Source organism: Saimiri boliviensis, chromosome 11, assembly GCF_048565385.1.
Source record: "Saimiri boliviensis isolate mSaiBol1 chromosome 11, mSaiBol1.pri, whole genome shotgun sequence".
NCBI lineage: Eukaryota > Metazoa > Chordata > Mammalia > Primates > Cebidae > Saimiri > Saimiri boliviensis.
In genome coordinates, this window is record NC_133459.1 from 15,604,396 (window position 1) to 15,630,007 (window position 25,612).

At 47.7% G+C, this 25,612-nt stretch overlaps 1 pseudogene; it reads left to right on the plus strand.

Moving 5' to 3' along the window:
• Positions 1-23,023: 23,023 nt before the first annotated feature.
• On the plus strand, positions 23,024-24,241 carry LOC141580385 (elongation factor 1-alpha 1 pseudogene; annotated as a pseudogene).
• Positions 24,242-25,612: the final 1,371 nt, after the last annotated feature.

A 25,612-nucleotide genomic window follows, 5' to 3' on the forward strand; every position in this document is an offset into this window, starting at 1 on the left:
GCCTTGATTCAGATTCCTGCCCATGGCCTTTCGGGTGAGTCCAGGGCAGCATCTGTCAGAGGAGCTCAGAACTTCTGAAAACTCAGCCTCCCGCTCCCAAGGACTCGCGGGGCCATCCAGACCTCGACGTTGCCGTTGACTGTGCCGACAGCAGTAGCTGGGAGGGCAGCCAGCAGCCGTTAGAGGACTCCATCTGAAAAAGCAAAGCCGAGGCAGGACTTCACATGGAGGGTGACCCCTGGGCCGGGCCAGGCTTTGGATCAGTCCCTGGGGTTTTTGCCGTACACCTGCTGGGCGCCTCGCCTGGGGAGGGGTGGGCTCCGGGAGATCTGTGAGAGGCAGCTGCTGACATGGAGTTTGGTGTCAGGCAGACTTGAAGTCAAATCCTGCCTGGTAACCAGGGAGAAATCCCTTCACCTCTCTGAGCCTCAGTTTCCTCAAGTGGCCTGATGATCAGGAGGACTAAGTGATGCCTGCTGGAGCATTGAGAAAACAGCTCCTACCTTTTACGTTTAGTTCTAGGATACGGTCTTGACCCTAAGCATCTCTCTTTCATTCCAGCTGGGGAGATGGAATTGGAAAGAAGAAAGCTGGTCGTTCATAAATTCCACCATGGCATGGATCCCATGTGACGTGCAACTGGGAAGAGCTGAGGCGGAAGCTCATCTAGGTTAGAGTGACCAGGGAGGGCTTTCTGGAGGAGGTGGCTCCTGGGCTGATCCTAAGGTAGGAACAGGCTGCGGACAGGTGGATGGGAGAAGACAGGGTATGTGGGCAGGGGGACAAGGTGTGGGAGCTGTGGAGTTGGGTTAGGACCCATATACTGAACCTAGGTACAGTGTTAAGGGGAGGCAGTGGGGTGACCTGTGGACTCTCAAGGACAATTTGGGGTGTAACAAAATGGGGTGGGAGGCAGGGCCCACAGTCTTCTGGTAGGGGTGCAGGCGAAGGTTGCTGACTTGGCCTGGTTTAAGGAAGGTTTATTTTTTCAGCATCCAGCAGAGTTGAAAATAGGTCTTGACAGTTCAGGGGAGAGTTGGGGGTGGCAGGTTACAGCCTCCCATCGCCTTCAGGATAAAGTCCAAGCCCTCAGCCCGACCTGCAGGGCTCGTTGGGATTGGATTTCTTCTCACTTCTCCAGCCTGAGCATCTCCGCCCCAATCCTCTAGCCCTGCCGAGGCTCACCCAGTTCCCTAAGCATGCCTCTGCGCCAGTGCTCCAAGGGTCCTTCTGCCTTCCCGCATGCCCACCTGGCAAACCCCTATTGACTCCTTAAGACTTGGGTTAACATGACCTCCTCCATGATGTCTGCCTTGGTCTGCCCAGGAGGATGATGGTAGGACACGTTCCTCCGTATCTCACAGCACTTGCTGTCCGCATCCATCAGAGCCAAGTTGTTTTGCTCTCATGATAACTGACTATGCGACCTTGGTCAAGTTAAAAAACTTCTCTGGGTCTCAGTTTCCTAATCTGCAAAATAGGGGCAATAATTGTAGCTGCCTTGGTTGGGCTAACACTTGTAAAGGCTGTAGAAGAGCACCTGGCACTTAATAAATAGTAAATGTTACCCATTATTAGCATAATTATTCTTACCTCAGACAGCTGTTATGGGGATTAGAAGTCAAGTGCTTGTATCATGCTTGCACATAGTGAGCCCTGACAAATGAGAGCTCTCATCCCCACCTTCTTCACTGTCCCCTCATCCCCTCCATGAGCCTCACCATCCTCAACACCATCCCCACTGCCATCACCATCATCCCCACCATCATTTCCATTCCCAACCCCACCACCATCCCCATCACTATCCCCACCACCATGCCCACCACCATGCCCACCACCATGCCCACCACCATGCCCACCACCATCCTCACCACCATCCCCACCACCATCCCCACCACCATCCCCACCATCCCCATCATCATTCCCACCATTCCCACTATCCGACAACAATCCCCACCGTAATCTCCACCACTATCTCCATTATCACCCCCACCACGCCCACCACAATTATCCCCATCCCCTCCCCCACCATCTCCCCCCCACCCCCGTTATCCCCCATCCCCCATCACTTCCATCATCTCCACCACCATCCCCACCATCCCCACCATCATCCTTACCATCCCCACCCTCCTGCCCCCCACCACTCTCATCACCCCACTACCATTCCCACCACCATCCCACCGTCATTCTCACCACCATCTTCACCGTCTCCACCACCATTCCCTTCATCTCCACCACCATGCCCTCTACCATGCCCACCACTATCCCTCCCTCCACCCCCACCACCATCCCCGCCATCCTACCACCATCCCTACCACCATGCCCACCATCAGTTTGCCCACTTGCCTTCTCCAGATTGTGAACCCCTGAGGCATGGCTGTGCTTTGGCCATCTCTGATCTCAGTGGGCAGCTCAGAATCGGGCATGTAGTAGGTGCTTAATATGCTTTTCTTGGGTAAATGAAGGAAGCAGGGCCCTGGCTTGGGAGTTGTTAAGGAAGGGAAAGGTGTGAGTGCGGTTTAGGAGGGAGAGCTGTCAGGACTGGAGCCCCATGGCCCGGGGTGAGGGTGGTGGGGAGAAGGCTCCAGGCTGGCACTAATCTGGAAGCTGCCAGTACTAGGGGATTCCATCCTCTGCAAACCAACTTTAAAACCCTTTGGATCCAGCCTCTGTTGGAGCAGGTGGGCATTAAAAAGGATTTGGGAAAAAACAGGTCCCCTCTGAAGTCAGCTCTCCCTAAGCCTCTGGTCTCAGGGACTGTCCCCAGCCTTGGACTCTACCTTTAGTCATAGTTCTTGATTGTATTGTGAGGGATGGCTCTGGGTGACAAGGCTGTGCACAGCTCCAGGAGAATCTTCTCAAAAGCTTGAGATGTGGCTGAGGGAAGGGAGAGCCTGGGGTGCAAGCTCAGAGGGTGGGAAAATTAGGGAGGGCTTCCTGGAAGAGGTGTTTGGAGCTAGGATATAAATCTAGAGAAGGGATGGGCGGCACCAGTGGACAGCAGAGTTAGAGAAGAAAGAGCCCTGGGTCCTCAGGAGCCCAGTCTGCCAACCTCTTGCCACCTGATGCCCCTTCTCTGGTCCCAGCTTTCATGAGCCCCATCTAGTCCGCTGCATCTCCCTCTTTCCTGCCCTGCCTCCTTAGCGGCCACTCCCTACACAGCACCCTGGGCTCAGAACCTTGCAGTGACTCCCACCTCACTTGGAGTCAAAGCCAAAGGGCGCAGCTGGCGGACAAGGCTCTGCATCCTGCCCCTACCTGCTGCTCTGCTCACCCTTCCCTCCTTCCCTTCCCAGACACAGAGGTCTTCTTGCAGCTCCCTAAACCCTGGAGGCAATTTTCCACCCCAGGGCCTTTGCATAAGCTTCCCCCCCAACCTGAAACGCTTTATTCCTGAGTGTCTGGGGCCCTCTCATCCGAGGTTTTTTTTTTTTTTTTTTTTTTGAGACGGAGTTTCGCTCTTGTTACCCAGGCTGGAGTGCAATGGCGCGATCTCGGCTCACCGCAACCTCCGCCTCCTGGGTCCAAGCAATTCTCCTGTCTCAGCCTCCTGATTAGCTGGGATTACAGGCACGTGCCACCATGCCCAGCTAATGTTTTGTATTCTTAGTAGAGACGGGGTTTCACCATGTTGACCAGGACGGTCTTGATCTCTTGACCTCGTGATCCACCCACCTCGGCCTCCCAAAGTGCTGGGATTACAGGCTTGAGCCACCGCGCCCGGCCTCATCCGAGGTTTTAGCTTAAATGTTGCCTCACCCAGTAGGCTTTTCAGACCTCTTTATTTGCTTCCTTTACAGACCTAATCATGATTTATAATTACATTTACTGTTTTAAAACTGATTTATCTCTTCGCTCCACCAACAGGTCGGCTTCATGAGGACAAAGCTCTGTCTGGCTCCTTATTGCCACCTCCTCAGAGCTCCAGGCAGTACCTGGCATCTAAATAGGCCTTTGAGTGAAATGGAATTCTGAACTTTGACATGAGGAAGGGGGATCAAGGAAGGCTCCCTGGAGGAGGTGTTTAGAGCCTGGAAGAAAATGCAGAGAAGATGGGTGGTCAACAGTGAGGAAAGGGCTGAGATGCTCAGAGCTAGGTGGAATGGGCCCAGGGGAGCCCCTTTGTCCTCCCTGGAATATTCTGAGTCCCACCTGAGGCCTGAGAACTGTCTAGGTGTGACCTTGCTTCAGGCAACCTGCCCTGTAAAGTTCCAGAGCCAGGTATACTCAATTCTGCAATGTGGTAGCTGTGTGACTGTCTAAGTCAGGCGTCCCCAAACTACGGCCCTCGGGCCTCATGTGGCCCCCTGAGGCCATCGGCCCCCCGCCACACTTCAGGAAGGGGCACCTCTTTCATTGGTGGTCAATGAGAGGAGCACAGTATGTGGCGGTCCTCCAACGGTCTGAGGGACAGTGAACTGGCCCCCTGTGTAAAAAGTTTGGGGATGCCTGGTCTAAGTCCCTTAACAACAGCGGGCCTCAGTGATCTCATCTGTTAAATGGTGTGATGATGATAATGATTGGCATTTATGGAGGGGCCCGCACGGTGCCAAGTGCTTTACACATGTCAGCTAACCGAATCCTCACTGCCGCCAATGAGACAAGTATTGCTGAATCAGCGGCCCGGAGAGAGCTCCATGCAGTTGGCCAAACTGGTGAAGGGCTTGGATCCATGCCTGGTGAACTTGAACTCTCAGCACAAGGGTGAAATCCTGTGGGCCTTTGTTTCCCTCCAAGAGTGACACAGCCCCACAGTCCCTGGACACTGACTAGGACTGAGCCAGGCCCATCCTCATTAGAGTCCCAACCTTGGGGCTGCCTGCCCAGAGTGACGTCTGCAGATATGTGGGTCTCTCTCTGAACCTGATCAGGGTGCCTGCCCCTTGGAGCCTGTCCTGATGTTACCCACAGCCGGGCTGTGAGTCACCTGGTTCCACCACCCTGGCTGTGAGCCCAGCCAGCTGCTTCTGCCTATCACATTTTTATACCAGTTAATTACAGCCATTACTGCCATTATGAAAAAGTTATTTGATCTCAGGCAGGTTCGGGAGGCCCCGAAGTGCCTGGGGGAGCTGTCATCCATCGACGTTTGAGAGGGGTTCTCCCGTACCTGCCTCTTCTGTCTTCCATTGGACTAGAACCCTTTGAGATTAAAGAGGGTGTCCCCCATTCAGCTGGAACTCTGGACAAACATTCTAAAAGAATCTTTTAAAAGGCATGACTGAGCTGGCAAGAAGGTAGATGAAGCTCTTAAAAGAAAAAAAAGAAAAGAAAAGAAAAAAAAGAATATGCACACAAATCAAGAGAGGTGAGCCCTCGACTGGCAGCTGGCTTGGAAGATTCCTGTAAACTAGAGCTTTGCTGTTTTTTAAGTTGTGGTCAACTTTACGTAGAATAAAATATACCCTTTTTCATATAAAGTTATTTGAGTGTTGACAAATGCATAGAGTTGCATATCCACCATCACTATCAAGACAGAGCTGTTAGCTGGGCGTGGTGGCTCGCGCCTGTAATTCCAGCACTTTGGGAGGCTGAGGCAGGTGGATCACCTGAGGTCGGGAGTTCAAGACCATCCTGATCAACATGGAGAAACCCTGTCTCAAAACAAACAAACAAACAAACAGAAACATTTCATCTCTTGTCAATGTCCCTGAGTCCCTTGGAAGTCAACCCCTGTTGTCATCGCTGCTCCTGGCAAACACCGATCTGTCTTCTCTTCCTGTACTTTTACCTTTTCCAGGATGTCACAAAAATGGACTCAACCAGCAACATGTTGTCTTTTGAGTCTGACTTTCACTTAGCATCACGCAATTGAGATCCATCTGTGTTGCGTTTATAAGTGTGTGAATGTCGTACAGCTGTGCCACAGTCTGTTGATCCACTCACTGAGGAATATCTGAGCTGTCTTCAGCTTTTGTTTTTTATGTATTTTTACTTATTTATTTATTTATTTTTATTTATTTACTTAGACAGTCTCTCTCTGTCTCCCAGGCTGGAGTGCAATGGCATGATCTCAGCTCACTGCAACCTCCACCTCCCAGGTTCAAGTGATTCTCGTGCCTCAGCCTCCCGAGTAGCTGGGATTACAGGTGTGTGCCACCACAGCCAGCTAATTTTTGTGTTCTTAGTAGAGACAGGGTTTCACCATTGTTGGCCAAGCTGGTCTTCGACTCCTATCCTCAAGTGATCTGCCCATCTCAGCCTCTCAAAGTGCTGGAATTACAGGTATGAGTCACCAGGCCCAGCCTCATTTCTTGATTTTTGAGATGGGTCTTGCTCTGCTGCCCAGGCTGGAGTGCAATGGTGGAAGCACGGCACTGCAGCCTCAAACTCCTGAGCTCAAGCAATCCTCCTGCCTCAGCCTCCCGAGTAGCTGCGATTACAGGCGTGTGCCACCAGGCCCCACTAATGATTCTTTTATTTTTTGTAGAGAGAGGGTCTCACAATGTTGCCGAAGTTGGCCTCAAACTCCTGGGCTCAAGCAATCCTCCCATCTTGGCCTCCCAGAGTGCTGGGATTATAGGTGTGAGCCACTGCTCTCGGCCTGCTTTTGCTTAGTATGAGTAAAGCTGTTACACACATTCACGTGTAGGTTATGGTGTAAATACAGTGTTTTCACTTCACTTGGATAAATAGCTGGGAGTGAGAATGCAGGATTGTGTGGTAAGGGTTTGTTTGACTTTATAAGAAGGTGCCAAACTTTTCCAAAGGAGCTGTGCCACTTGGTACCCTCCTCCCACTACAGTGTAGAGCTTTGCTTTTTAACAGATGCAGGGGAGATAGAAGATGTGGCCCAGGACCCGACCAAGTAGAAAGTGGGATCTGAGACCCCACATGAAGTCAGAGCGTCTGCAGGCAACATCCTTAGTGAAAGGACAAACTTGAGAAAGATGTGTCTTCTCAAAGGATATGGCAAGAAAATGGGGTTGGATATGGTTGGTCTTGGCTTTCCCTCAGAATCAAGAGGGAAATAAACTCTCCTCTGAGCCGGCCCTCAGGTGAGATCAGGGCCCAAATTCCCACTAATTGCTTGGTCTGGAAACCCCAGGCTGAGAACTTGGCTTCAAGGAGTCCTTGGTGAATAAGTACTCCCAGGTCTCCAGCAAAAACAAACTAAAATCCTTTCTGGGGAAATACATATCAAACCAGATCTTATAAAGTTCCTGCAGTTAGAGTGCTAATGATCCTAAGCTCACAATTAAACATTTAAAACGCAGAGACACCACAAACAGAGGAATCAGACCTGCAAACACTTCAGGTATTAGAATGAGAGTATTCAGATTAGATAATAAGGGTCCTACATAATTTAAAGGAAAGTGTACCGCTGGGCACAGTAGCTGACGCTTCTAAGCCCAGGACTTTGAGAAGGTCACTTTAGGCCAGGAGTTCAAGACCACCCTGAGCAACATAGTGGGATCCCTGTCTCCGTAAGAAATTTTTCAAAAATTAGCTGGGTGTGGTGGAGTGTGTCCATAGTCCCAGCTACTTGGGAGGCTGAGGTGGGAGGATCGCTTGAGTCCAGGAGTTTGAAGCTGCAGTGAGCTGTGATCATGCCATTGCACTCCAGCCTGGGTGACAGAGCGAGACCCTGTCTCTAAAAAAGAACCAAAAACAAACAAACAAAAAAAGAAGCATAAAAACATAGGCACAGAACAAGAGACTATCAAAAAGGACCAGACTTAGTTTCTGATAAAAATTAAATGTACATTTACCATGTGAGCCAGCAAAACCGAAGTATTTGCCAAAGAGAAATAAAAACATGTCCATGAAAACATTTGAATATGAAAGTTCATAAAAGTTTATAATGTCCCAACGCTGGGAACAGCATGGAATGTCCATCCACAGCGAGCAGATAAACAAATTGTGACTGAGAATGGAATAGGACTGAGCAAAACGAGGAATGAACTACGGATCCTTTCTTTCTTTTCTTTTTTTTTTAAGTACTCTTGGAAGAGGACCAAGTGGGTGACTTGTGAGATCAAGTGCCAGATACTTTCAACAAACTGCAGAGAAAAAGAAGCAAGATGCCAAAGAATACCCAGTCTATGATTTCATTTATGATTATTTGTGGGACAGGCGAAAAATCTAGTCGATAGCCACAGAACGCACGTGTGTGGTTGCTTGTTGTCAAGGGTTGAGAACGTGATGGACCGCTCATGGACAAGGCACCTTTTGGGGCTGGTGAAAGTGTTCTAGCTCTTGATCGGGGGTGGTGATTACAAGAGTTTATACATTTGTCAAAACTCATCAGACCATACACTTGAATGGATGCTTTTACTTTATGTAAATTATATAAAACATGTAAATTATACACAACATGTAAATTATACTTCAGTAAAGTTAATTTTATTTATTTATTTATTTGAGATGGAGTCTTGCTCTGTCCCCCAGGCGGGAGTGCAGTGGCACAATCTCAACTCGCTGCAACCTCCACCCGCTGGGATCAAGGGTTTCTCCTGCCTCAGCCTCCCGAGTAGCTGGGATTACAGTCGCCTGCCACCACCCCCAGCCAATTTCTGTATTTTCAGTAGAGGTGGGGTTTCACCATGTTGGCCAGGTCTTGAACTCCTGACCTCAAGTGATCCGCCTACCTCAGCCTCTCAAAGTGCTGGGATTACAGGTGTGAGCCAATGCGCCTGGCCCTAAAGTTAATTTTAAAATTAAAAAGGCATTTACCAGGATGGGAGGCTTAGCTCGGGTCATTTTTTAGGCCTTTTTCGTTCACATGCTGGTCGTGCCCTTTATCTATTTATGTATCGTTTTTATTTCTTTTAGAAACAGGTTCTTGCTTTGTCACCCAGGCTGTAGCGCTGGAGCATGATCCTTGGCTCACAGTAGCCTGGAATTCCTGGCCTCAAGTGATCTTCCCACCTCAACTTCTTGAGTAGCTGGGACCACAGGTGTGTGCCACCACACCCAGCTTGTTAGGAAAAATATTTTTTTAGAGGGGGTTTTGGCTGGGGGGTCTCACTATGTTGCTCAGGCTGATCTTGAACCCTTGACTTCAAACCTTTCTCCTGCCACCACACCCGGTGATCATGCCCCTTCTTGAGACCCTTTCTCTTCTGGGACACTCACTCTCTCTTGGGCTTCCCCCTACCTCCCTGGCTCCTTTGTTCTTCCCAAACTCTAAATGTTGGAGGGCCCCAGGGCTTAGTTCCTTGGGCTCCGTCTCTCTCCTCCCTACACTCACTGCTAGGAGATCTCTGGCATTGAAATTACATGCCGACTCCACAGTCCTACGTCCAGCCAGACCTCTGCCTCTGGACTCCGGGGAGATTATCCAGTCCTCTCCCGGTGTTGCCCCTTGGAGGTCTAATAGGCACCTGGGCCTCATACTTGCAAAACCATCCGTCTGATGTCCAGCCCTGCAAACACGCCCCTCCCTGAGACTTCCCCATGCTTCCGGGTGCTTGTGCCAAGACTGTGGAGTCATCCACTCCTCTCTTCCTCTCACACCCCACACTTCATCCATCAGTGAACCCTGCTGGATCTGCCTCCAAAAAGTCATCTCTGTCTGACTGCTTGTTGCCGGCTCCACTGCTTCCTCCCTGGTCCAAGCCACCATGGCTTCTCTCCGGGATTACACTTGCTTCTCGGACTGGCCTCTCTGCTTCCTGCCTTCGCCTCCCTATAATCTGTGGTCAGCAAAGCAGCCAGAGGGATTCTGCCAAGTCAGGCCTGTCCTCTGCTCAAACTCTTCTGGCAACTCCTCATCTCACTCCGAGGAAGTGGACCCTTCCCTGGCCTATAACGTCAACGTGATGCTGCCTTGCGCCTCTCTGACTTCATCCCTTAGTACCCTGGTATGGTCTGGCTGTGTCCTCACCCAAATCTCATCTTTAATTGTAGCTCCTATAATTCCCACATGTTGTGGGAGGGGCCCAGTGGGAGATAGTTGACTCATGGGGGTGGTTCCCCCAAACTGTTCTCATGGTAGTGACTAAGTCTCACGAGATCTGATGGTTTTATAAGAGACTTCCCCTTTTGCTTGGCTCTCATTCTCCCTCGTCTGCCACCATGTAAGACGTGCCTTTCACCTTCCACCATGATTGTGAGGCCTCCCCACCCATGTGGAACTGGGAGTCCATTAAGTTTCTTTTTCTTTATAAATTACCCAGTCTTGGGTATGTCTTTATCGCAGCATGAAAACAGACTAATACACACCCTGTCTCTTCCCCTCCCTGCCCCTGGGCCACGCTAGCCTCCCAGGGGCTGGTTCTCTGAACGAGTCAACCGTGGCCCTGTACTTGCTCCTTCCTCTTCTGGGTCTCAGATTTTCCAGATGTCTCTATGGCCGTGTCCTTGCATCCTTCAGGTCACGCGTAGTTTGCATTACTAGAGAGGCTTCCTGACCTCTATAGACATCAGTGCCCTTGCCCTGCTCCGTGTCCTAATCATCACCCACATGAACCTTGAGCACCTGGCTGAGGTAGTGTTCGTCAGTTTTCACTTGTTATGGGTTGAATTGTGTCTCATCTGAAATTCATGTGCTGAAATCCTAACCCCTAATATCTTAGAATGTGACCGTATCTGGAGACAGGGTCTTTACAGAGGTAATCCCATTAAAATGAGGTTAAGGTGAGCACTAATCCACTGTGACTGGTGTCCCAATGAAAAAGGGGAAATTTGGAGAGAGACATGCACACAGGGAGAACACTATGTGAACATGAAGACAGTCATCTATAAACCAAGGAGAGAAGCATGGAAGAGCTCTGGTATGATTAGGCTTTGTGTCCCCACTCAAATCTCATCTTGAATTGTAGTCCCATAATCCCCATAATCTCCACACCTCAAGGGAGAGACCAGGTGAAGGTAACGGAATCATGGGGGCAGTTTCTCCCATGCTGTTCTCATACTATTGAGTGAGTTCTCATGAGATCCGACGGTTTTATATGGGGCTCTTCCCCCTTCACTTCTTCTGGCCGCCTTGTAAAGAAGGGACCTTGCTTCCCCTTAGGCTTCTGCCATGTTTGTAAGTTTCCTGAGGCCTCCCCGGCCATGGTGACCTGTGAGTCAATTAAACCTCTTTTCTTTATATAAATTACCCAGTCTTGGGCAGTTCTTTATTGCAGTGTGAAAATGGACTAACACAAGCTCCTTCCCTCACAGCCCTCAGAAGGAACCAACCCTACCAATACCTTGATTTTGAACTTTCAGCCTTCAAAATGGTGAGAAATTTGGGAACAAATTTCTGTTGTTTAAGTGACTTAGTTGTGATATCTGGTTATGGCAGCCCTAGGACATTAACACAGCACAAGAACTGTTAACCTAGAATTCTACACTCAGTAAAGTGACTTCCCTGCCCACCTGTCCATATTCTCATCAGTAGATCTACATACATTCTTCTTCTCCACGGACAATATATGTTCTAGACATATGTTTGTTTGCTTAGCCATTTGTTTACTGTCTGTTTCCTCCAACCAGACTCTAACGCAGAGGGCATGTATTTTTGATTCTTTGATTCATTGCCACATTTTAGCACCAAAAACAGAGTCTGGCACACAATAGGCACTTAGATATTTGGATGAACAAAATTAATGAGCCAGCAATGACAGTAATTGGAAATGGAATGGAATAAATCATCTAGTTGAAAAACATATATCATGAAAATGGATGAAAAAGCAAAACTTTGTACTAGAGTAAAATACAAAATCAGACTGGGAGTGGTCGCTCATGCCTGTAATCCCAGCACTTTGGGAGACTGAAGTGGGCAGATCACTTGAGGTCAGGAGCTTGAGACCAGCCTGGCCAACATGGTGAAACCCCATCTCTATTAAAAAAAATACAGAAATAAGCCAGGTGTGGTGGTGCTTGCCTATAATTCCAGTTACTTGGGAGGCTGAGGTGGGAGAATCACTTGAACCTGGGAGGTGGAGGTTGCAATAAGTCAAGAACATGAACATACAGATTTAAGGGCTGAGTGGACTCCAAACAAGATAAGCCCAAATAAATCTATTCCAAGACAAATTATAGTCAAACTTTTGAAAAATGAAGCCAAATAAAATCTTGAAAGTAGTAAGAGAGAAATAACATCTTACTGATGGAGAAAACAGTTTGATTGACCAAAATTTGTCATCATAAACCATGGAAGACAGAAGGATGTGGCACAACATTTTTCAAATAATGAAAGAAAAGAACTGTTAACCTAGAATTCTACACTCAGCAAAAATATATTTCAGGAATGCAGATATACTCAGATGCAAGAAAATTAAGAGATTTTGTAACTGCAAACTGACCCTATCCTTGCCTTTAAGCAGAAAGAAAATGATAAAAGAAGAAAATGTGAAACATTAGGAATGGAAGAAGACAATAAAAAGAGCAAAATTATGATAAATACAATAAACTTTTTTCTCCTAAGTTGTCTAAATTATGTTCGATGGTCGAAGCAGAAATTGTAACACTGATGTGATTTTGAATGCATGTAGATCAAATACTTAAGATAATTATAAATGAGGAGGAAAAAACAAGGTAAAGAGAAACAAGTTTTCCATACTTCCCTCAAACTGTTAAGATGGTGATACCAGTAGATTGTGATCAGTTATGTATGCATAATGTAACGTCTAGAGCAACTGCTAAAAAAATTTACCAAGAGATACACTAAACAACACTATAGATGAATCAAAAAATCATAAAAAATAGTTCAAGTAATCCACAAAATGGCAGGAAAAAGAAAACAGTGAAACAAAGTAAAATAGCAGGTCTAAGTCCTAACATATCAATGATTACATTAAACATAAATGGCCTATATAAACCAATTAAAAGATGGAAACCAGTAGAGTGGATAAATATGACCACTCTAACTATACACTGTTTACAAGAAACTCACTTCAAATTATAATGATATAAGTAAGTTTAGCAGAAAAGAATGGAAAAAGATATACTATGTCAACATTACTTGAAAAACAGCAGGAGTGGCTGTATTAATATCAGATAACATAGACTTCAGAGCAAAGAAATTACCAGGCATAGAGAGAGCCATTACATATGATAAGAGTCAATTCACCAAGAAGGTATAGAAATCTTAAATATGTATGTACCAAACAATGGAGCTACAAAATACACGAAGCAAAAACTGATAAAACTGAAAAGAGAAATAAATGCATCCACAATTATAGTAGAAGGTTTTTGCACTCTCTCAACAATCGATAGAACAATTAGACAGAAATCAGCAAAGTTATAGAACTCAACAAACCCTATCAACCAACAGTATCTACTCAACATTTTGTATCAGCTCACCAAACGAAAGTAGAACACACATTCTTTTTCAAGATCCTGTGGGACATAAACCAAAATAGACCACATCCTTAGTCATATAACAAATCTCAAAAAATTTAAAAGACTTCGCATTGTGGAGTGTGCTCTCTGACCACAATGGAATTAAAATAAAAGTCAGTAACAGGAAAATTTCCAAGTTCTTAGAAACTAAACAACACACTTCTAGATAAGACATAGGTCAAAGAAGAAGATTCAAGGAAAATAAACACAACATATTCAAATTTATGGAACACAGCAAGTGCTGAGAAGGAAACTGAAATCACTACATGCTTCCATTAGAAAAAAAAAAAGAAAAAGCTTCAATTGATACTCTCACCTTAAGTAATTAGAAAAAGAAGAGCAAAAGAAACCAAAATGAACCAGAAGGAAGAAAATAATAAAGATAAGAGTGGAAACCTAAGAAAATACAAATCGAAAAGCAATAGGGAAAATCGATGAAAGAAAGTCTGGTTCTTTGAAAAGATAAATACAATTGACAAATGCCTAGCAAGATCAACAAAGAAAAAGAGAAGACACAAATTACTAATGTCAGAAATAAAATGAGAATATCAATACAGACCCTGGGGACATCAAAACGATAATAATGGAATACTAAAAATAACGTGACAAGCCCAAATTTGACAACTTAGATAAAATGGACTACTTTCTCAAAAAGTACAAACAGCCAAAACTCACCCAATATGAAATACGTAATTTTCATAGCCATATAGCTATTAAAGAAATTGAACCAGTAATTTTATTTTTTTCATGATTTCCTCTATTTTATTTTATTTTTTTAAATTTCCGTAGGTTTTGGGGGAACAGGTGGTGTTTGGTTACATAAATAAGTTATTCAGTGATGATTAGTGAGATTTTGGTGCACCATCACCTTAGCAGTGTACACTGTACCCAGTTTGTAGTCTTTTATCCGCGCCCTCCTCCTGCCCTTGCCCTCAAGTCCCCAAAATCCATTGTATCATTCTTATGCATCTTCATAGCTTAGCTCCCACTTACGAGTGAGAACCTGTGATGTTCGCTTTTCTCTTCCTGAGTTACTTCACTTAGAATAATGGTCTCCAATTCTATCCAGGTTGCTGCGAATGTCATTTTCATTCCTTTTTATGGCTGAATAGTATTCCATGGTGTGTGTGTATATATATATATATATATATATATATATATATACACACACACACACACACAGAAACTGTTTTATATATATATGTATATATTATATATGTATATATATATATATATATATATATATACACATACATGTCTCACAATTTCTTTATTCATTGATTGATTGATGGACATTCAGGCTGGGTCCACAGTTTTGCCACTGTGAATTATGCTACTAAAAACATGAGTAACATGAGTGTACAAGTATCTTTTCTCAGGGATTTAAATCTAAGACCTGAAACTATAAAAATTTTAGAAGATAACGTCAGAGAAACTTTTCTAGACATTGGCTTAGGCAAAGACTTCATGACCAAGAACCCAACAGCAAATGCAACAAAAACAGTGATAAACACGTGGGACTTAATGAAACTAAAAAGCTTCTGCATAGCGAAAGAAACAGCAGAGCAAACAGACAATCCACAGAGTGGGAGAAAATCTTCACAATCCAACAAATACAACAAATGACTAATATCTAGAATCTACAAGGAAGTCAAACAAATTAGCAAGAAAAAAACCAAACAATCCCATCAAAAAATGGGCTCAAGACATGAATAAACAATTCTCAAAAGAAGATATACAAATGGCCAACAAACATGAAAAAATGCTCAACATCACTAATGATCAGGGAAATGCAAATCAAAACCGCAGTGTGATATTACCTTACTCCTACAAGAATGGCCATAATCAAAAAATAAAGAAATAAAAGATGTTGGTAGGGATGTGGTGAAAAAGGAAATTTCACACTGCTGGTGGGACTGTAAACTAGTACAACCACTATGGAAAACAGTGTAGAAATTCTTTAAAGAACTGAAAGTAGAACTATCATTTGATCCAGCAATCCTACTACTGGGTATCTACCGAGATCGATTAGTAATCTTAAAACTCCTAAAAAGAAATCTCCTGACCCAGATTGTTTCACTGGAAAGTCCTATCAAATGTTTAAAGGATTTACACCAATTCTACACAATCATTCCAGAAAACAGAATAAGAGAGGTCATTTCTCAATTTATTTTATCAAACTATGATTATCCTGATATCAAAAGATATGAAGCTAAAATTGATTGAACTCCAAGAACTGGACAAATTTACTAATAAGGTGGGAGATTTTAGCATGTCTCAATCGATAAAGCAGACAAAAATGAGTAGTCAATAGAAGATCTGATGAACACAAATAACAAGCTCCATCCAATCAATGTATAGGTGACCCTGCATGGGCAATTATACATTTTTCTCAAGCACATGAAACATACATGAAAACTGACTTATGTGGTTATTGGCAAAAGCAAGTCTCAACAAAATTGAAATAAAGTGCGTCATCCAGACTATATCCTCTGACTTTAATGCAACTGACTTACAACTCAGCAAGAATGATAAGAAAACCCTATTCATTTGGAAATTTTAAAAACCAGTCATTTAAATATTACTCATTGATCGAAGGAGACATTATAATGGCAATTCTGAACTGAGCAGTAGAAAGGTCACATATGAAAACTCATGAACTCAGCTAAAATGGTTCTTAAAAAGAAATGCATAGTCTTGAATGTTTATGGTAGGGATGAAGAAAGGCAGAAGGTTAATGAACTAAGCCCCAGACTGAAGAATTTAGAAAATAATGAAATTAACCCCCTAAAAGGAAAGATAAATGTAAAAGTGGGAATTGGTGAAAAAAAACAGGACTAAAATAAAATTCCAAAAGTTGGTTCTTGGAAAAGATTAATTAAATGGGTGAACTTTTGGCAAGGTTCTTTGGGGAAAAAGAGGTCTTAAAAAAAAGAGCTTAACAATATATATTCCTATATCTTTAGACCACAGGAAACAGAAGGAAGGTACCTCAGTTTCTGGAGGAGACTCGTACCATCTCAGACCTACTGGCCCTTGGGGGACACCAAGAGAGGAGACACTCATCTCCTGCAATCTTTTGGGGAGCCACACTTGTACCTGCAAACACACAGAGCCCAGACCTCTAGAAAAGTGCCTACATCCTTCCCGAAGGAGCCCCCAGGGCAGCAGGCCCTTCCTGTCACAAAGCCCTCCTCCCCAGAGGTAGAAGAGCTGTCAATCTATCACAGCGCTGCAGCTGCACCCGTGTTTCCCAAAGTGGCTGCACCATTTGACATTCCAACCAGCAGTGTATGAGGGTTCCAACGTCTTCAACTCCCTGTCAGCACTTGTCACGGTCTGTCTTTTTGATTACAGCCATTCTGGTGAGTGTGAGGTGGTTTTTCACTGCAGGTTTGATTTTCATTTCCTTCCAGACTAAAGGTGTGGCGTATCTTTCATGAGCTTATTGGCCATTTGTATATCTTCCTCCGAGAAATATCTATCCAAATTATTTGCCCACTCTGTAAATTAGGTTATCTTTTCATTGTTGAGTAGTAAGAGTTCTTTACGTATTCTGGACACAAGAGCCTTATCACATTCACAATTTGCAAATATCTTCTCCCTCTCTGGGGCTTATCTTTTTGTTTTCTTGATATTGTCCTTTGAAGCATCAAAGTTTTACATTTTGATGAAGTCCAATTTATGCAATTTTCCTTTAGTTGCTAAAATTAAATTTATGAGACTGATGCGCTGCCTATTGAGCTGAGGAGGCAACTTAAAATGAAATTTAAATTAAAAGAATGTATATGCCCCAAAGGTGAAAACTTATATAAAAACGACAAGTTTCTAGGAAAATCTAACTTATTCACACAAGCAGTGTGGTGTTCTGATAAATATTTAACAATTGGCTTTCCAGACCAACCAACCCAATGCCACACAACTAAAAGGCCCCTTATGTGTAGTGTTAGTTTCCATGGTGGGAATATTCCCACCATGGCCAGCGTGACATCCCTGAGTGTGCTGGGAAGAGATGTGCCCGACCTGCTCTCCAGAGCCAGCCTCCCGTGGGCCACTGAGCTGTAGCACAAGAAACGGAGAACCCAAATTGTTCTATAACCACAAAGTAAGTGGGACCGGGGGTCGAGCCCTCAGTCCTGCACCCGTAAACTTCAGGGCTTACCATGACTTCCTGCAAGAGGCACCACCAAGCCACCCTCCACCCTGGTAGAGTTGCTGATGTGGCAACCAGTGAAGAATGCCATCAGCAAAGTCCCACCAGAGGGGCCCAGCCCAGGAGGTCACACCTGCTCCCCGCCCAGCTCTCTTCCCCTCCTCTGCCCTCCTGCTGAGCAAAGGTTCTGCCCGAACCTTTGGATCTAACCAGGTGCATGCAGCTCCACGTATCACAGGATGTCAGTGACCAGCTCCTGGCAATGAAGGCTCAGAAAGGGCCAGCAACATGCCCAGGGTCACACAGCAGGTCATGGCAGAGTTCAGCTGGAGCCCAAGCCTCAGAACTCCCATCCCAGCCTTGGAACTGTGACACCTGAGTCTGGCCCATGAATCCTCTTCCGCTGAGCCCTGGGGCCCCCCGTGCAGGCCTGAGTGGGCCTGGGGATCTCAATGGGCTTGACTGTGTGCCAAGGCCAGGTCTGCCTATGCCTGTCCCATCGCTTCTCCCCAGGGAGTTTATGGAGCCCCACAGCTGGGGCTACAGCTGGAGGCACGGCCGGCTCTGAACCATGGGCAGAGGCTGGCCCTTGCAGGACCAGGTCAGGGGCTGAGGTGACAGGATACTCTGGGCGCTCCCTGGAGGAGGCGGACATTGCCTGGGGCCCTTCTGGAGGTTGCCAGGAGAGTGGGGAAATCAAGTGTGGGTTTTGGAAGCAGACTGAGCCGGGCTGGCATCCCAGCTCCCCACGTAGGCGCTGCGTGACCGCAGGCAAAGTGTCTCAACATCTGGAATCTCCTTCTTTAACTCATAAAGATGCCTGGTCTCACAACCCTTGAGACTTGAACGAGGTAATGTTATGTTCAAGTGCTCTGCCCTGGGCTGGCACACGGGTGGTGCCCCACAAATAGCCTCCCACCCTGGCCCAGAACCACAGGCCCAGAGGGAGCCCCGCACCCACGGGCAGAGGAGGCCTTGGAACCGGGCTGCTGACCGCCTCTGCTGGGTGTGCCACCACCCCCATCAGACAAGGAATCACACCAGAGGCTGCCTGAGGGCCAGAGCTGCATCTGATCCCGCAGAACAAGACCCTGAGGGCAGAAACAGCTTCATCTCCACCCTTGGAAAGAAGTGGGTCTTGAGGGTAGGGGTGGGTCCCTGCTACCCGCAGGAAGAGTGTCCTGAGGGCTCCTCCACTCCTTCCCCAGTGGGAGCAGCTCAGCTGTCTCAGCAGAGCCCTTTCCCCGCCTGGGGATCCTGGTGGCTAGTAGGTATGCGGACGGGGAGGAGGGGTGGTACAAACCTCTACAGAGTGCGTGCTTAAGCGTAGTGCTCTGGGTCAGATGCCATGGCCAGGCCCTGGGTTAGCCTCCTCAAGGGATGCCATAGGGGTGGATACAGAGCCAGGGGGACAGCCTTACAAAGGGCAGCCCCCTAGGAAGGAAATGGTAGCTCACACCTGTAATCTCAGCACTTTGGAAAGCCGAGGTGGGCAGATCACCTGAGGTCAGGAGTTCGAGACCAGCCTGGCCAACACGGCAAAAACCCTCTCTACAAAAATACAAAAATTAGGTGGACGTGGTGGTGGGCGCCTGTAATTCCAGCTACTTGGGAGGCCGAGGCATGAGAATCGCTTGAACCCGGGAGGTGGAATTTGCGGTGAGCTGGGATCGCGCTGCTGTGCTCCAGCCTGGGAGGCCTTGGGCTCTGGTTGCTGACTAGAGCCAGAGACTCCATCTCAAAAAACAAAACAAAATAAAAACAAAGGGCGGCCCCCAGAAACCCGAATACAGAAGAGCTTTCCGACACCCTGACTGGTCCCCACGGGACCGCTGGAGGGAAGGGTTGCTCCACGCGGCGCCAGCGCTGCAGAGAGCCCCGGCCGGGGCTGGCAGCCAGTGTCGGTGACTTTGAGCAGGTCGCCACCCTTCTCTGCTCCTCACCATTCCCTTCTGTGAAAGGCAGGGGTGGGACCCACTCATCCCCGTGGTCCCTTCTGGTTTTGACCTTTGGGGATTCCCAGCCCCCTCCCAGCCTCGCCTTTCAGAGAAACCGAGGGCTGGGCAGGGCCACACCTTGGCAGTGTGACCCTCGGCTCACACAGAAGCTGTGCCCCAGGCTCCCTGGTGCAGACCAATAAGCCAGGCTCATAAATGTCTGGCGGGGCATCCGGGCTCCTTCACATAAAAGTCATTATCCCAACAGGATTGAGAAAGGCCAGCTCCAGACAGGCCATCTCGGGGCCACTGGGGCAGAGGGTGCCGCCTGCCTGAGTCTTCCCGGGGCAGTGTGCGGGAACCAGCTTCCTCTGCCATCTCCCTCTTCTCGGTGCCCCCCTCCCTCCCTCTGACCCTCTGAAGATAAACCTAGGCAGCGGTCCTGCCTCCTGTGTGGCCTTGGTCCTGTCCCCTCTCCTTTCGGGCCTCAGTTTCCCTATCTGTCAAACGGGGAGGCCCATCCCTGGCTGGTCTCACTCCTAGACCAGGACGAGGCCTAAGGGAGGCAGCGTGTGAGAATGCCTTGCCAGGACTGAGCAGCGTGCTTGTGAAAAGCGGCTCTTGGCCCCTGGGTGGCCCTCCCCATGCGCCCTGCCCGGACCTCACATCTCAGCTCTTGCCTCCCACCCTGGCCCAGAACCACAGGCCCAGAGGGAGCCCCGCACCCACGGGCAGAGGAGGCCTTGGAACCGGGCTGCTGACCGCCTCTGCTGGGTGTGCCACCACCCCCATCAGACAAGGAATCACACCAGAGGCTGCCTGAGGGCCAGAGCTGCATCTGATCCCGCAGAACAAGACCCTGAGGACAGAAACAGCTTCATCTCCACCCTTGGAAAGAAGTGGGTCTTGAGGGTAGGGGTGGGTCCCTGCTACCCGCAGGAAGAGTGTCCTGAGGGCTCCTCCATCAAAACACTCCAGGGCAGGGCTGTGTCTCCCCCATGAGGTTAGAAGGTTCTCAGCGGAAGGAGGGGCATTGTCTACCCCTCAACTCTTACACGATGGGAGCTGTGTTTTCCCATCAGACTAGATGATCTGTGCGTTCCAGGGCTATGCTTCCCCACGAGACTGGAAGCTTCCAAGGGCAGGGGCTGTTTCTCCTTGATCAGAGAGGAGGCTTCTGAGGGACAGGCATTTTGTCTCTATGCTCAGTCTGTGGTCCCACTGAGCCAGACCTGAGCCTCCTCTTCGGGCGGTGGGCCCCCCGTCTTCCTTCAGAGCTGGCCCCTGGGCGGCCTGTGCTGTAGGCGGCTGCTGTGGGCAGCGGGCAGGTGGGATGGCACTGGGTGTCTGGGAGAGAGGAGGATGCGGGTGGACTGAGGGGAAGCGGGGGACTGAGGCGCAGGAAGCATGTATTAAGGAAAACGGTGGCTCAGAACGGGGTGCCCACCCTGCCAGGCCGTGCTGGCCCCTCGAGCTCCCAGGGCAGAGGGCCAGGGGCAGGGTGGGCGATCCAGGGCTAGTTTAGAGCTGGTTTTCTCTCAGACTCAGCCCAACCCTGGCTGGCCTCACTATGGGTTACTTGGAGGGACCCTTAGGGGGGACATGGAGGCTGGGGGCACTGGGATGTTGTTGGGGAGAAGTGGGGGAGGGGCCTCAGGAGATGTAAGCCTCCCCTGGTCTCACTGAGTCAGAGTCGGACAGGCCTCTGAGCATCAGCTCCCCAAGCCCCTCCTTGGAGAGGGGAAGATTGCACAGCCTGTCCCCAGGGTCTTAGGACAGGGACCTAGGAATCCTGACTCCTGGCCAGGTACCCCTTCCAAGTGGTGACCCAGCTTGTGTTGTTAGAGAGGCCCCTCCCATATGAGTGGGGAAGAGACAATCCCCACTTCCACCTAACTGTGAGCACTGAGTCCCGATAACCCGGGGCCAGGGCAGGGGCTGTCTGGGAGCCTTCCGGATCAGTGCCCATCCTTTCTTCCAGCATCATCCCTCCCGCTTCCCTTGTATTGTTCTCCTCTGGCTTTGCTAACGCATCCCTCTTAAAGTCTCCTGTAAAAGGTCGCTTTACATTTACATTTACGAGGTTGCCGCCGGACAGGCTGGCTGTGAGCAGAGGCTCCTTGGAGGTTCCTGCTTAATATCTGTGCACGTGTGCATCGAGTTCCCACTCCACAGGACGGGGCTGCTGGAATGGTTGGTCAGGTTGTTCACTGCTCAAAGAGGAGGAGTTGGGGCTGACTCCCCACCTGAGTGCCTGTTGCCAAGCTTTGTGCCTGACGTGGGGCTGCATCTATCCCAAAGAAGGGGTGTGCTTTTTTTCTACTTTGCACAAAGGTGCCTTATGGGCCAGCAGGGGCCCCGCCATGACACGGCCATATTGGTCTTAACATTTTCTTTTTCTTTTTTTTTCTTTCTTTTTTTTTTTTTTTTGAGACGGAGTTTCGCTCTTGTTACCCAGGCTGGAGTGCAATGGCGCGATCTTGGCTCATCGCAACCTCCGCCTCCTGGGTTCAGGCAATTCTCCTGCCTCAGCCTCCTGAGTAGCTGGGATTACAGGCACGCACCACCATGGCCAGCTAACTTTTTGTATTTTTTTTTTAGTAGAGATGGGGTTTCACCTTATTGACCAGGATGGTCTTGATCTCTTGACCTTGTGATCCACCCGCCTCAGCCTCCCAAAGTGCTGGGATTACAGGCTTGAGCCACCGTGCCCAGCCTTAACATTTTCAAATACTTTTTCTCTCTTAAATTGTTGGGTAAACCGATGTTGCTGCAGGGCGCTGGGCCCTGTTTCTTAGGGACTTTGTGGCTCTAGACCAGGTGTCCCCAAACTTTTTACACAGGGGGCCAGTTCACTGTCCCTCAGACCGTTGGAGGGCCGCCACATACTGTGCTCCTCTCGCTGACCACCAGTGAAAGAGGTGCCCCTTCCTGAAGTGCAGTGGGGGGCCGGATAAATGGCCTCAGGGGGCCGCATGCGGCCCGCAGGCCATAGTTTGGGGACGCCTGCTCTAGACCACAGCTTGAGGAGCTCAAAGTGACTCTAGATCACAACTTCCCGGATGGTAAATTCAGAGGATGGGCTGGCTTTATCTGTAAATTAAAATTTGGGCTTTTAGGGCCAGGCGCGGTGGCTCAAGCCTGTAATCCCAGCACTTTGGGAGGCCAAGGCGGGTGGATCACAAGGTCAAGAGATCGAGACCAACCTGGTCAACATGGTGAAACACTGTCTCTACTAAAAAAATACAAAAAATTAGCTGGGCATGGTGGCGCATGCCTGTAATCCCAGCTACTCAGGAGGCTGAGGCAGGAGAATTGCCTGAACCCAGGAGGCGGAGGTTGCGGTGAGCCGAGATGGCGCCATTGCACTCCAGCCTGGGTAACAAGAGCGAAACTCCGTCTCAAAAAAAAAAAAAAAAAAAAAAAAATTAAAAATTGGGCTTTTAAAGATCTTGTATCGAGCCTGGCACGCTGGCTCACGCCTGTAATCCCAGCACTTTGGAAGGCTGAGGCAGGTAGACAGCTTGAGCTCACGAGTTCAAGACCAGCCTGGGCAACATAGAGAAATCCTGTCTCTACTAAAAATACAAAAATTACCTTTTTCACGAGTTTGCTGCCAGAACACAAGCGTCGTGAAAACTCCCTAAAAGCCAAAATGGGAAAGGAAAAGACTCATGTCAACATTGTCGTCCCTGGACACGTAGATCCGGGCAAGTCCACCACTACCGGCCATCTGATCTACAAATGCAGTGGCGTCAACGAAAGAACCATTGAAAAATGGGAGGAGGAGGTGCTGGGATGGGAAGGGGCTCCTTCAAGTCGGCCTGGGTCTTGGATAAACTGAAAGCTGAGTGTGAACGTGGTCTCACCATTGATAACTCTGTATAAATTTGATACCAGCAAGAGCTACATGACTATCATTGATGCCTCAGGACACAGAGCCTTCATTGAAGACATGATTACAGGGACATCTCAGGCTGACCGCGGTGTCCCGATTGCTGCTGCTGGTATGGGTGAATTTGAAGCTGGGATCTCTAAGAATGGACAGGCCTGTGAGCAAGCCCTTCCAGCTTACACACTGGGTGTGAAACAGTTAATTATTGGTGGTAACGGAATGGGTTCCACTGAGCCACCCTGCAGCCAGAAGAGATATGAGGAAATCGTTAAGGAAGTCAGCACTTACACTGAGAAAATTGGCTCCAACTCCGACACAGTAGCATTTGCACCAATTTCCGGTTGGAATGGAGACAGCATGCTGGAGCCAAGTGCTAACAGGCCTTGGTTCAAGGGATGGAAAGTCACCTGTAAGGATGGCAATGCCAGCGGAGCCCGCTGCTTGAGGCTCTGGACTGCATCCTGCCACCGACTCGTCCAACTGACAAGCCCTCGCACCCGCCCCGCCAGGATGCCTATAAAATTGGTAGTATCGGTACTGTTCCTGACAGCGGAGTTGAGACTGGTGTTCTCAGAGCTGGTGTGGTGGTGGCCTTGGCTCCAATGTTACAACTCAAATAAAATCTGTCAACATGCACCATGACTCTTTAAGTGAAGCTCTTCCTGGGGACAAGCGGTGGCGGGGGGGGGCTTCAATGTCAAGAATGTGTCTCTTGAGGATGTTCGTCATGGCAGTGTCGCTGGTAAAAAGCTGGAAGATGGCCCTAAATTCTTGAAGTCTGGTGATGCTGCTATCATTGATAGGGCTCCTGGTGAACCCATGTTTGTTGAGAGCATCTCGGACTATTCAGGTCCGGGTCGCTTTTCTGTTCATGATAGGAGTTCAGTTGTGGTGGGTGTCATCAAAGTAGTGGACAAGAAGGCTGCTGGAGCTGGCAAGGTCACCAAGTCTGCCGAGAAAGCTCAGAAGGCTAAATGAATATTCTCCGTAATACCTGCCACTCCGGTCTTAATCAGTGGTGGGAGAACGTCTCAGAACTGTTGGCTTCAATTGGCCATTAAAGTTGAGTGGTAAGACTCGTTAGTGTTAATGAAGCACTGTAAAACCCTCAGAAGGAAAGGAGAATGTTTTGTGGACCAGTCTGGTTTTCTTTTTTGCGTGTGGCAGTTTTAAGTTGCTAGTTTTTAAAATCAGAAATTTTTAATGGAATCGACTTGACCAAAAATTTGTCACAGAATTTTGAGACCCATTAAAAAAGTTTAATGGGAAAAAAAACTACAAAAATTAGCCAGGTTTGGTGGTGCATGCCTGTAGTCCCAGCCGCTCGGGAGGCTGAGGTTGGGAGGATGGCTTGAGTCTGGGAGATGGAGGTTGCAGTGAGCCGAGATTGTGCCAGTGCACTCCAGCCTGGGCAACAGAGCCAGACCTTGTCTCATAAATAAAATCATAATAAAATAAAATAAAATAAAAATCTTGTAGTGAAAGCTGTTTCTGGAAGGTTTTTGACTCTAATCCCTACCAGCTACACATGTGGTTACCTGACAATGCCTTTTCTGGTTATCCTGATTTGGGTGTGTTTTCACTACATGAAAAAAAAAAAGTTTAATTGCTTATTGAAGTTCCTATACATTCAGTAAAGTATATAAATTTTAAGTGTATAGTTCCATGTATGTTTACATATAACTACTCAGTGTAATCACCACTCAAGTTACAAGATACAGATCAAAATACAGAACATTTCCAACACCCCAGAAGGCCTCTTCATGCCTGCTCTAAATGTACTTTTCTGACCTTCGTTACCGTAGATTAGTTTTGCCTGTTCTTGAACTTCATATAAATGGAATTTCACAGTATGTAACCTTTTGTGTCTGGATTCTTCTGCATATCAATATGTCTGTGAGGTTTATTCCTGTTGTTGCATGGAACTGTAGTATGCTCTTTTTCATTGCTGTATAATATTTCATTTAATCAAGGTGCTACCGTTTATGTATCCCTCTCTCTATTGATGGACATTTGGGTTATTTACAATTTGTGGTTATTGAAAGTAAAGTTGCTATGAATGTCCTTGTACGTATCTTTTGGTGGGAAATGGTCTCATTCTTCTAGGGTGTCTAGGAGTGGAATTGCTGGGTCATATGTGTATTAGTCTGTTTTCACTCTGCTATAAAGAACTACTTGAGACCAGGTAATTTATAAAGGAACGAGGTTTAATTGACTCACAGTTCTGCATGGCTGTGGAGGCTGCAATCATGGTGGAAGGGGAAGTAAGCACCTTCCTCACAAGTCAGCAGGAGACAGAGAGAGCACAGGGGAAACCGCCACTTTTAAACCATCAGATCTCATCAGAAC